An 8,868-nucleotide genomic window follows, 5' to 3' on the forward strand; every position below is an offset into this window, starting at 1 on the left:
ATGGTTCTCAACCACTTAAAACTGGTTAAGTAACACTAAAAAGTCTTGCTACACCACTATTTGCTGGTGATACGTCACCTTTTGGTGTTTCTTCACCACTTTAAAGTGGTGCTCCAACACATAAAAGTGGGTTAACCCATTGTTCAGTTGTGCTACACCGATGTAAATTGTTGTACACAACTTAAAAGTGGTGCTACACCAATAGAATGTGGTATCTCCTTGTAAATCTTCATCACTTAAAAGCACTTAACCACCACTTTTAGCAAAGATGCAGAACTAAAGATTATTGCACTTTGGTAAAGCATCACTAAAAAGTGGTTCTACAGCACTGAAAGTGATTGACCATCACGCACCACCACTTAAATGTGATTTGAACCACAAAAAGTGGTGACCACCACTTTATTGGTGTTACCACTTTATACCAAATAACGTTCAGGTTAAGAAGCACCACTTTTCAGTGGTTCTACACACTTTTAAGGTACCGAATAATGTTCTAGCTAAGAAGCACCACTTTATAGTGATGTTGACCACTTTATAGTGGTCTTCACCACTATAAACACCACTTAAATGTGATTTGAACCACAAAAAGTAGTGAACACCACTTTATTGGTGTTTACCACTTTATACTAAATAACGTTCAGGCTAAGAAGCACCACTTTTCAGTGGTTCTACACACTTTTAAGGTACCAAATAACGTTCTAGTTAAGAAGCACCACTTTATAGTTGTGTTCACCACTAGTTTTGAATGCTATGTTTATTTTTAACATTTGTATACATGTATATTGCAAGTGGAGATTTATTTTAGATTCAAAACAAAGTATGCAGATATTCAGATTTTGCAACGTTGCTTCGAGTCTATGAAACCGTTCTTTGTCCGAAAATTGAGGGATCGCTACACTTGCTGTTGTATTGTGCATGTACAAATGATTTTCCTTAAAGAGGCTGTAAATCACATGCGGACTCGAAGTTATGTAGGTCATTATGACTCCTTAAGCGATGCTCTCACATCTGGAGTCAATTTTGTTGTCACTTCTGAAGAGAATAATGAGGAGGTTGTTGGCTTCTACATTTTGAAGTGTGTAGTAGCTAAGGGCCTAACAACTAATGAGCAAATTGATGCATGGGGCAACAAGATAGAGAAGCATACTTATATGGTTACGGGCCATTGGTATAAATCCCTACAAGCAAACTTGTATGAGTTGTGGGATAACAAGCCAGTAGTTTTCATATATTCCCACTTGATAAGGGCAATAAAGTTCCCTATGGAGCCTGTAGTGCTTGATGGCGTAGGAGAAGTGTTCGAAGTTTCCAATGAAAACCATGAGGCAATATACAACAACATGCCCTTTGAATTGTAAATGAAATCTGATTTTATATCATCCAGTGAAAGATTGAACAAGATGGAATTGGTGTAAACGTACGATGGAATTGATATGTTGGTTTTTGAGAATGCTTCACCACTCCCCCCTCCCCCCCCCCCCCCCCCCCAAAACATCACCACTAAAAAGTGTTGCAGTTCCAGAAAAACTCAATAAAAATTTACCACTTTTTAGTGGTGCTAAAGTGGTTTAGCACCACTAAAAAGTAGTTTAGCATCACTAGAAAGTGGTTTAGCACCACTAAAAAGTAGTTTAGCATCACTAGAAAGTGGTTTAGCACCACTAAAAAGTGGTTGAGAATGCTTCACCACTCCCCCCGAACATCACCATTAAATGGTGTTGCAGTTCCATAAAAACTGTTGCAATAACACAATAAAAATTTAACCACGTTTTACGGGTTTAGCACCACTAAAAAGTGGTTCTGAGACATTCAGAAGTGTAGAGACATGTATAGTGCAGAGACATGTAAAGTGCCAGAACTTCTGTATATTACAAAAAGTATATTACAACAATTATCTAGAAACATCTACATATCCACCAATAATGTACAATATATAGTGTTTCTTAAATTACAATTGTACAATCTCATTCATCTCCATTTATAACAAAGTGCTCAAAGACTAGACTCGAAAGTTCATCTTTGGGATTGCTGATGGGGTTTGCCTTTGTATAGTTCAGGGTATTGGCGGTTAGTGCCCATCTACACAGCCATGGAAATAGTGTGCGCGTGAGGTAATCAGGGTCTTGTTCTTCATTAAGAGGATCAAAGGTGGGTGGACATATACATTAGGCAAAATTTGGACTCCCAAAGGGGCCCTTTAAGGAGTTTGACTTTACCTCTCTCTACCAAAACGGGCGCATGGATAATTTTTTGCAAAAAAACTCCAAAGTTGGCGTAGGTTTGACAGTTAGAATGTCCTCTTCAAGCTCTATCTATTGATATATAGAACGCCATGAGATTCCTCATATTTTAAAAGATTCTTTTTTTGATTCACCTATGATGTGACAACTCTGTCGAAATCTAAGTGAATCAAAAAAAGAATCTTCTAAAATATGAGAAATCTCATGACGTGCTATATATCAGTAATAGAGATTGAAGAGGACACTCTAACTGCCAAACCTCTGCCAACTTTGGAGTTTGTTTGCAAAAATTTATCCATGCGCCCATTTGGGTAGAGAGAGGTAAAGTCAAACTCCTTAAAGGGCCCCTTTGTGAGTCCAAATTTTGCCTAATGCAATTGTCCAAGACATTGCACATATTTTTATATCTAGAGTCATCTACCAGCAATTTCCAAGAGGAGTCATATTCTAGAAACTTGTTCCAGACATGGTGAAAGACACAGGTTCACCTGCAAGGTCTCTTGGAGCTCCAGCAATCTCTTCAAAATACGACCACTTATCACATTGCTAGTTTGAGAAGAGATCCCTAAAGTAATAAGTCCTATGTTCCCATATGTATGGCCAACATGTACTGAGGATATGCTCAATGTTAGCAGCAGTACAAGTGCTCCAAATCATTGCATCTGCTATTTACCTCAAATCCCAAACAAATTGCTCAACATCTCTACGGTAGTAGATCCACAACTTCTCGTCCACTCTTTTTAGTTTAACTCTGTCGGAAGCTGGACGTGGGGGGCTGTTTAAGTTGTCCAGTCTTTGGATCACGTTTGGTTACATCTCGTTTCACGAATAGTCCATCGAGATCAGGGCTGATGAGATTTTTTATCTTGCAGAAATTCGAAACAAGATATCCCCATCCAGAGCAGTTTAGCAAAATCTCGTCAATTTCGGGGCAAACTGTTGGTTCCTGGTCTTCCTCTACTTTACCTGGTGTTACATCTGCCTGCTCTGCATCCTGCTTAGCTGCTATGTCTTCAACCTTCTCATCTAGTTCTTGAACATCTCCAATCCAGCTAAGTTCTGCCATAGACAAAAACCTCAATCAGACTGACATATTAACCTTTTCAAAATACACTTGAAAAGTATACCTTCCAATCTATTGATTTCCATTTCATTAATTTCCTGAACTTCTATGGCAACAGTCCACTTGGCACGAGATACTGTAGAAAAAATAAGCTCTACTTGAAGATGCTCATGATGATGTCGAAAAGAACAATACGAGTACAATAAATAGACAATCAATGAGCAATAAACAACTAGTGAACGAAAAATAAAGCCGTCGTTTCATTATCATCAAAATGAGGGTACAAAGACAAAATTACAAAGAGGCTACAAAGCACAAAAGGTTAATAGGGGCTACAGAAGTTTCTTGCGCGACTTTGGTTTGGGAGGTTTAAGGTTGGGTGCTTGGAGGTTAGTCTTTTTCCGAGCAGATGAAGGCTCCTTGGATTTTTTACCTCCTGGAGTAGGCTCTGGAGGCTCGGATGCAACCTAAACTTTTTTCTATGGTGTGGCGCGCTCTTCAGTGTTGCTCTTCTTTTTCCTATGCCCCAAAATATTTGCACAAACATCTGAAATAAAAAGATCTCAGTCCTCATCAGACAAGTTCACTATTGTATCCTTTTCAATTGGCTTCTCAGATGATTTTTCAGCGTCCTCTACGTCCTTGTTCATTGTAGGTTCTGGCTTCAGAGGCACCTCAGCTGACTCCTTGGATGCGTCACCTTGAGCTCCCACTACATCTGCTCTTTTTTCAGCCCTTTTTTCTGCCTTTTGTTGGTCCGGAGTGTCTTAACCTGCTTGTTTCTGGGATGCATTCTTATCCCCGCACCCACCACACATGCTATAAATATTGGGCTTGAGTGGTGACCCAGCTTGGGAGTGTGCTACATAAAAGACAATGTAATAATACTCAATATTAAGTTATGTGAACATTCAAAGAGAAGAATGTTCCACAGAATATTACCAATTCCATCAACAGGAGATCCAAAGATGCCTTCCATTGGATCTTTCTCTTCAATTACATGGAGAAAAGAAACAAAATGGTCAAGAAATGAATCTGCAATCAGTTTCATATCCTAAGGTATTAAAACATCGAGTACTTGTACCAACATGCTCATCCATGTTTGCCTCTCCAGGTGCCAGCAGCTTCAAAGCATCTTTTAAAGGTTCCTCACATCCATGAAATAGACACTGGCCGGCAGACTTACAGGCAGTTACAAAACAAAGTGGGGGATACAGATGTTGACACCGGAGCATGTAGACACCGGTAACAACAGTCTGCATGATAGACATCCCACAAGCAACACAATCACCTAACTGCACATAGCTAGGTGGCCTGACAGGAAGGATAGGCATTCTTGACTTGAACAAATTAATAATCGTTTCCACAAATTGAAGATGCCATGTTGCCACTTCTACTTCCCATAACAAAGTGTCATGCTGACCCTGTAAAAAAATAGCACTGCGTACTTTATAAAACAGTATAAGTGTTTGTGCATTACTTTCAAGAGTCTTCATCACTTTATGTGGTACCACTTAAGAGTGTTATATAAACACATTTAAGTGGTCTTTTACCATATAAAATGGTCTCTAACCATTTTTTTCTAATTATAGTTTAACAACTTTTAAGTAATATCAACTACTACTAGGTGAATCAATCAAGCTTACATACCTGTAACTATGCTGCCTCTTCACCTAGGTTATCGAGATTGTGCACTTCAATATCAAGTCCCATGTCTTTGAGAGCCTCGTTTCTGATTTGAATCAAGGTCTCAAGCTTTGTCATTGCTTCCTCGTTTGGTACAAGCCCAGCCTTATGCAACTTGAGTTCCTCCATATCCTTGTTCAGTCTCTCTACGATCTTGGCGGCGCCTCGCATCAAACCAACCTGCTCATCTCTCTTTGTCTTTGATTGATCTAAAGTAATTTTTATTTCTTCGAGACATTGCTGCTTCTCTTTTAACTTTTCAGCAACATTAGCCTTCATGTTAGAAATAGCTGCTACATCAGCCGTTGACGTAGAAAATGTAGTCGAGGAAACATTTGACATTCCAAATGTTCCCATCGAGCCAAAGGCCCGCTTCTTTAGAAATTCCTCCTTAGCCTGCCCTGAAAATTGATGTCCACCTGAGTATGTCTGCCAGTCAAAGCCTGTGCCAGTACTGTCAGTGTAATAAGGCATATTTTTTGCATTAAATTTCCACTCGCTTCCAAGACATGGACCGTTTGTGGACCTCCATTTCTCCAATTAAACCTTCAACATCTTCAGCGCCCTTGCAATTCTGCCACGTAAATCCATATACAAAATGCATGCCTACCTCGTTGTTTGGGGGAGCTCCCTGATATACTTTGTGGTATAGCAGGAGACATTCTTCATACATTTCAGGCATCAGTCCCTTTAAATGCATCTTCTCCTTTGATGGCGCTTGTAAAGCCATACCCTAAGCCACTCCTCATCTTAGAAATCATCATCACATAGGAGCTTCGGATCCTGGCCAACCAAGCATAGCCCATATTCGGTATGAAAATCTTCCTTGGTGAAGCAAAATTTTCTTTGAGTGGGTAAGGCCACTCGTGGTACTGTCCACCTCCCTGTAAAAACATATATTAATGCATGCTAGTATGTAATGAGCCATAATAACACTTGTTTTTTCAACAATAAGAAGTGTTTGAAATGATTTCTGCACCATTCTCAGTGGCACTGCAAAATTTTTAAGTTGTGGTGTACCACTAAATGGTTCTCAATCACTTAAAACTGGTTAGGTAACACTAAAAAGTCCTGCTACACCACTATTTGCTGGTGATACATCACCTTTTGGTGTTTCTTCACCACTTTAAAGTGGTGCTCCAGCACATAAAAGTGGGTTGAACCACTGTTCAGTTGTGCTACACCGATGTGAATTGTTGTACACAACTTAAAACTGGTGCTACACTCCTAAAAAGTGGTGCTACACCAATAGAATGTGGTATCTCCCTGTAAAGATTCATCATTTAAAAGCACTTAACCACCACTTTTAGCAAAGATGCAGAACTAAATATTATTACACTTTTGTAAAGCATCACTAAAAAGTGGTTCTACAACACTGAAAGTGGTTGACCATCACGCACCACCACTTAAATGTGATTTGAACCACAAAAAGTGGTGACCACCACTTTATTGGTGTTTACCACTTTATACCAAATAACGTTCAGGTTAAGAAGCACCACTTTTCAGTGGTTCTACACACTTTTAAGGTACCGAATAATGTTCTAGTTAAGAAGCACCACTTTATAGTTGTGTTGACCACTTTATAGTAGTCTTCACCACTATAAACACCACTTTAATGTTATTTGAACCACAAAAAGTGGTGAACACCACTTTATTGGTGTTTACCACTTTATACCAAATAACGTTCAGGTTAAGAAGCACCACTTTTCAGTGGTTCTACACACTTTTAAGGTACCGAATAACGTTCTAGTTAAGAAGCACCACTTTCTAGTGGTGTTCACCATCATGATGCTTCGCTTAAAAGTGATGCTTCACCACAAAATAGTTAGGGTTTTCCACTAGAAAGTGATGCACCCATTGTATCGCCAGTTTTTACTAGAGCCTTACCTCTTTTTAGTGCTTCCCAACACTTTAAAGTGGTCCAGTATCACTTTTAAGAGATGGCGCACCATATCAGCATAACTATGTAGTGATGCAACCATGGTTTCTGCCCAACTTTAAAGGGTGCTGCAGGTGCACCACTTCAACACAGCCTATCAGTGGTGTTGTACCCATAAAAAGTGGGGTTCACCCACTTGATATTTACTAGTGGTGTGCATACTACCTTTTCCTAATAAAGAAACACTTTAATTGAATCCATGGGGAACATACCTGCATCTAACATGCTGAACATTTTTCTTCTTAGGTGTACCCTTGGGGGACTCGGAAGTTCTTTTTGTAGCATGCATGTGCAAAAATTCAGAAATTTTACAAGACATAAAACCAATTTTAGAAATGAATGCATGATGCATCTAACCTGTTTTGATAGGTGACTCCTGCGTAGAGCTCTTTCCCTTCCTAGGTGTACCCTTGTCAGAGTCTGAAGGTCCTTTTGTAGTCTGGTTCTTCATCCTGAAAACATCACAAATGCCACATAGATACAACATTAATAGTTAAATGCATTCATGCTTGAACCTGCATGATGCATTCGTATAAGCATGCACACACACATGATAAAATTTGCATTCATGCTTCAAGCTGCATGATGCATTTTTATAAAGCATTCACAAGGGTGATCAATTAGATGTGCACAATGTATATACATTCTAGAAATAAATTCTAAACTCACACATGCATCATTAATAGTTACATTCCATGATTATCTTGCCACACATTCTTTTTTTTTTTTTTGCAATACCCTCCCCAATAGAGGGCAGACCATATCGCCAGGGGTTGCACCTGGGTCCTTACGCACCCACCCATTCACTTTAACCACTAGGCCAAGCCCCCTTTGGTTATCTTGCCACACATCCAGAGACAAGCATACAGTGCTTCTACATCTGTATGAAGCATGTTAAAACATGGATCAATGCTACCTAGAAATGCTACCTAGGAAAACCAGCCACGTTCAAATTAAACCAACATTCGAGATAGAATGCTTCAAGCTACATGATGCCACATACCTATTGCTGCTGTAGGGGATTTTTACTGAAGTTGATGACCAGCCCAGCAAAAAATACTTCTCTTGAATTTGCTTGTTGTTGTTGTGATGTTGCTGCTTGTTGCTTCGACTAGCAGAGAAACACAAAGGAGGGAGGAAAGAGGGAATCAAAAACCAGAATGGTGCGGGCGAGACAGAGAGAGGGGGGAGGAATGAGCGAGACAGAGTGGGAGGGACGAGACTCGAGAGAATATTTTCATTAAGTGCTTGAAAGTACCTTGAGATGATCATTAACCAGTAAGCGCTTTCACTTAGTACACGTAAAATTTTAATCCTTTTTTTCCATAAATTTTGAATTTAATCCCACTGTTTCAAACACCTAAACCACCCATTTTCTCAACCCCAAAAACCATATACTATATAGTGGCAAAAGCGGTCCACCTATACATGCTTTCACCCTATAGCGGTGACCTACAATAATCTTTTCAAAATATTAAGCAAGATATATCCATCCCTTAACAAAGGCAAAAAAATGCTACTGACAAGCACAAAAGGACCTTAACATTCAAAGAAAATGATTGGGTCTTACTTAAGTTTCCCAAGGCTTGATTGAGGCAAACAATGGGCAAAAATCATATGGGCCATCAAAAGTATTATGTTAAAATAGCAAAAAGATACTATGGTCCTTTTCAAATCTTGAAGCCAATCAATGACATGGCTTATCAACTCAAGTTGCCCAACCATTGGCTCATACACAATGCTTTTCATGTGAGCCTACTTAAGCCCTACAAAGGAGAGCCTCCAAGAGACCCAATTATTGAAGAGCCTCTAGATATCAAAGACCAAGAAGAGGTGCTACAACCCGAAGCTATCCTTTGGCATGAAGACAAGGTACTATGACATGGTAAGATTATCCGACGGTATCTTATTAAATTAAAAAATCATCCTTTTGAGGATGC

The sequence above is a fragment of the Adiantum capillus-veneris genome, chromosome 21 (assembly GCF_014529385.1).
Source record: "Adiantum capillus-veneris isolate H3 chromosome 21, ASM1452938v2, whole genome shotgun sequence".
Taxonomy (NCBI): Eukaryota; Viridiplantae; Streptophyta; class Polypodiopsida; order Polypodiales; family Pteridaceae; genus Adiantum; species Adiantum capillus-veneris.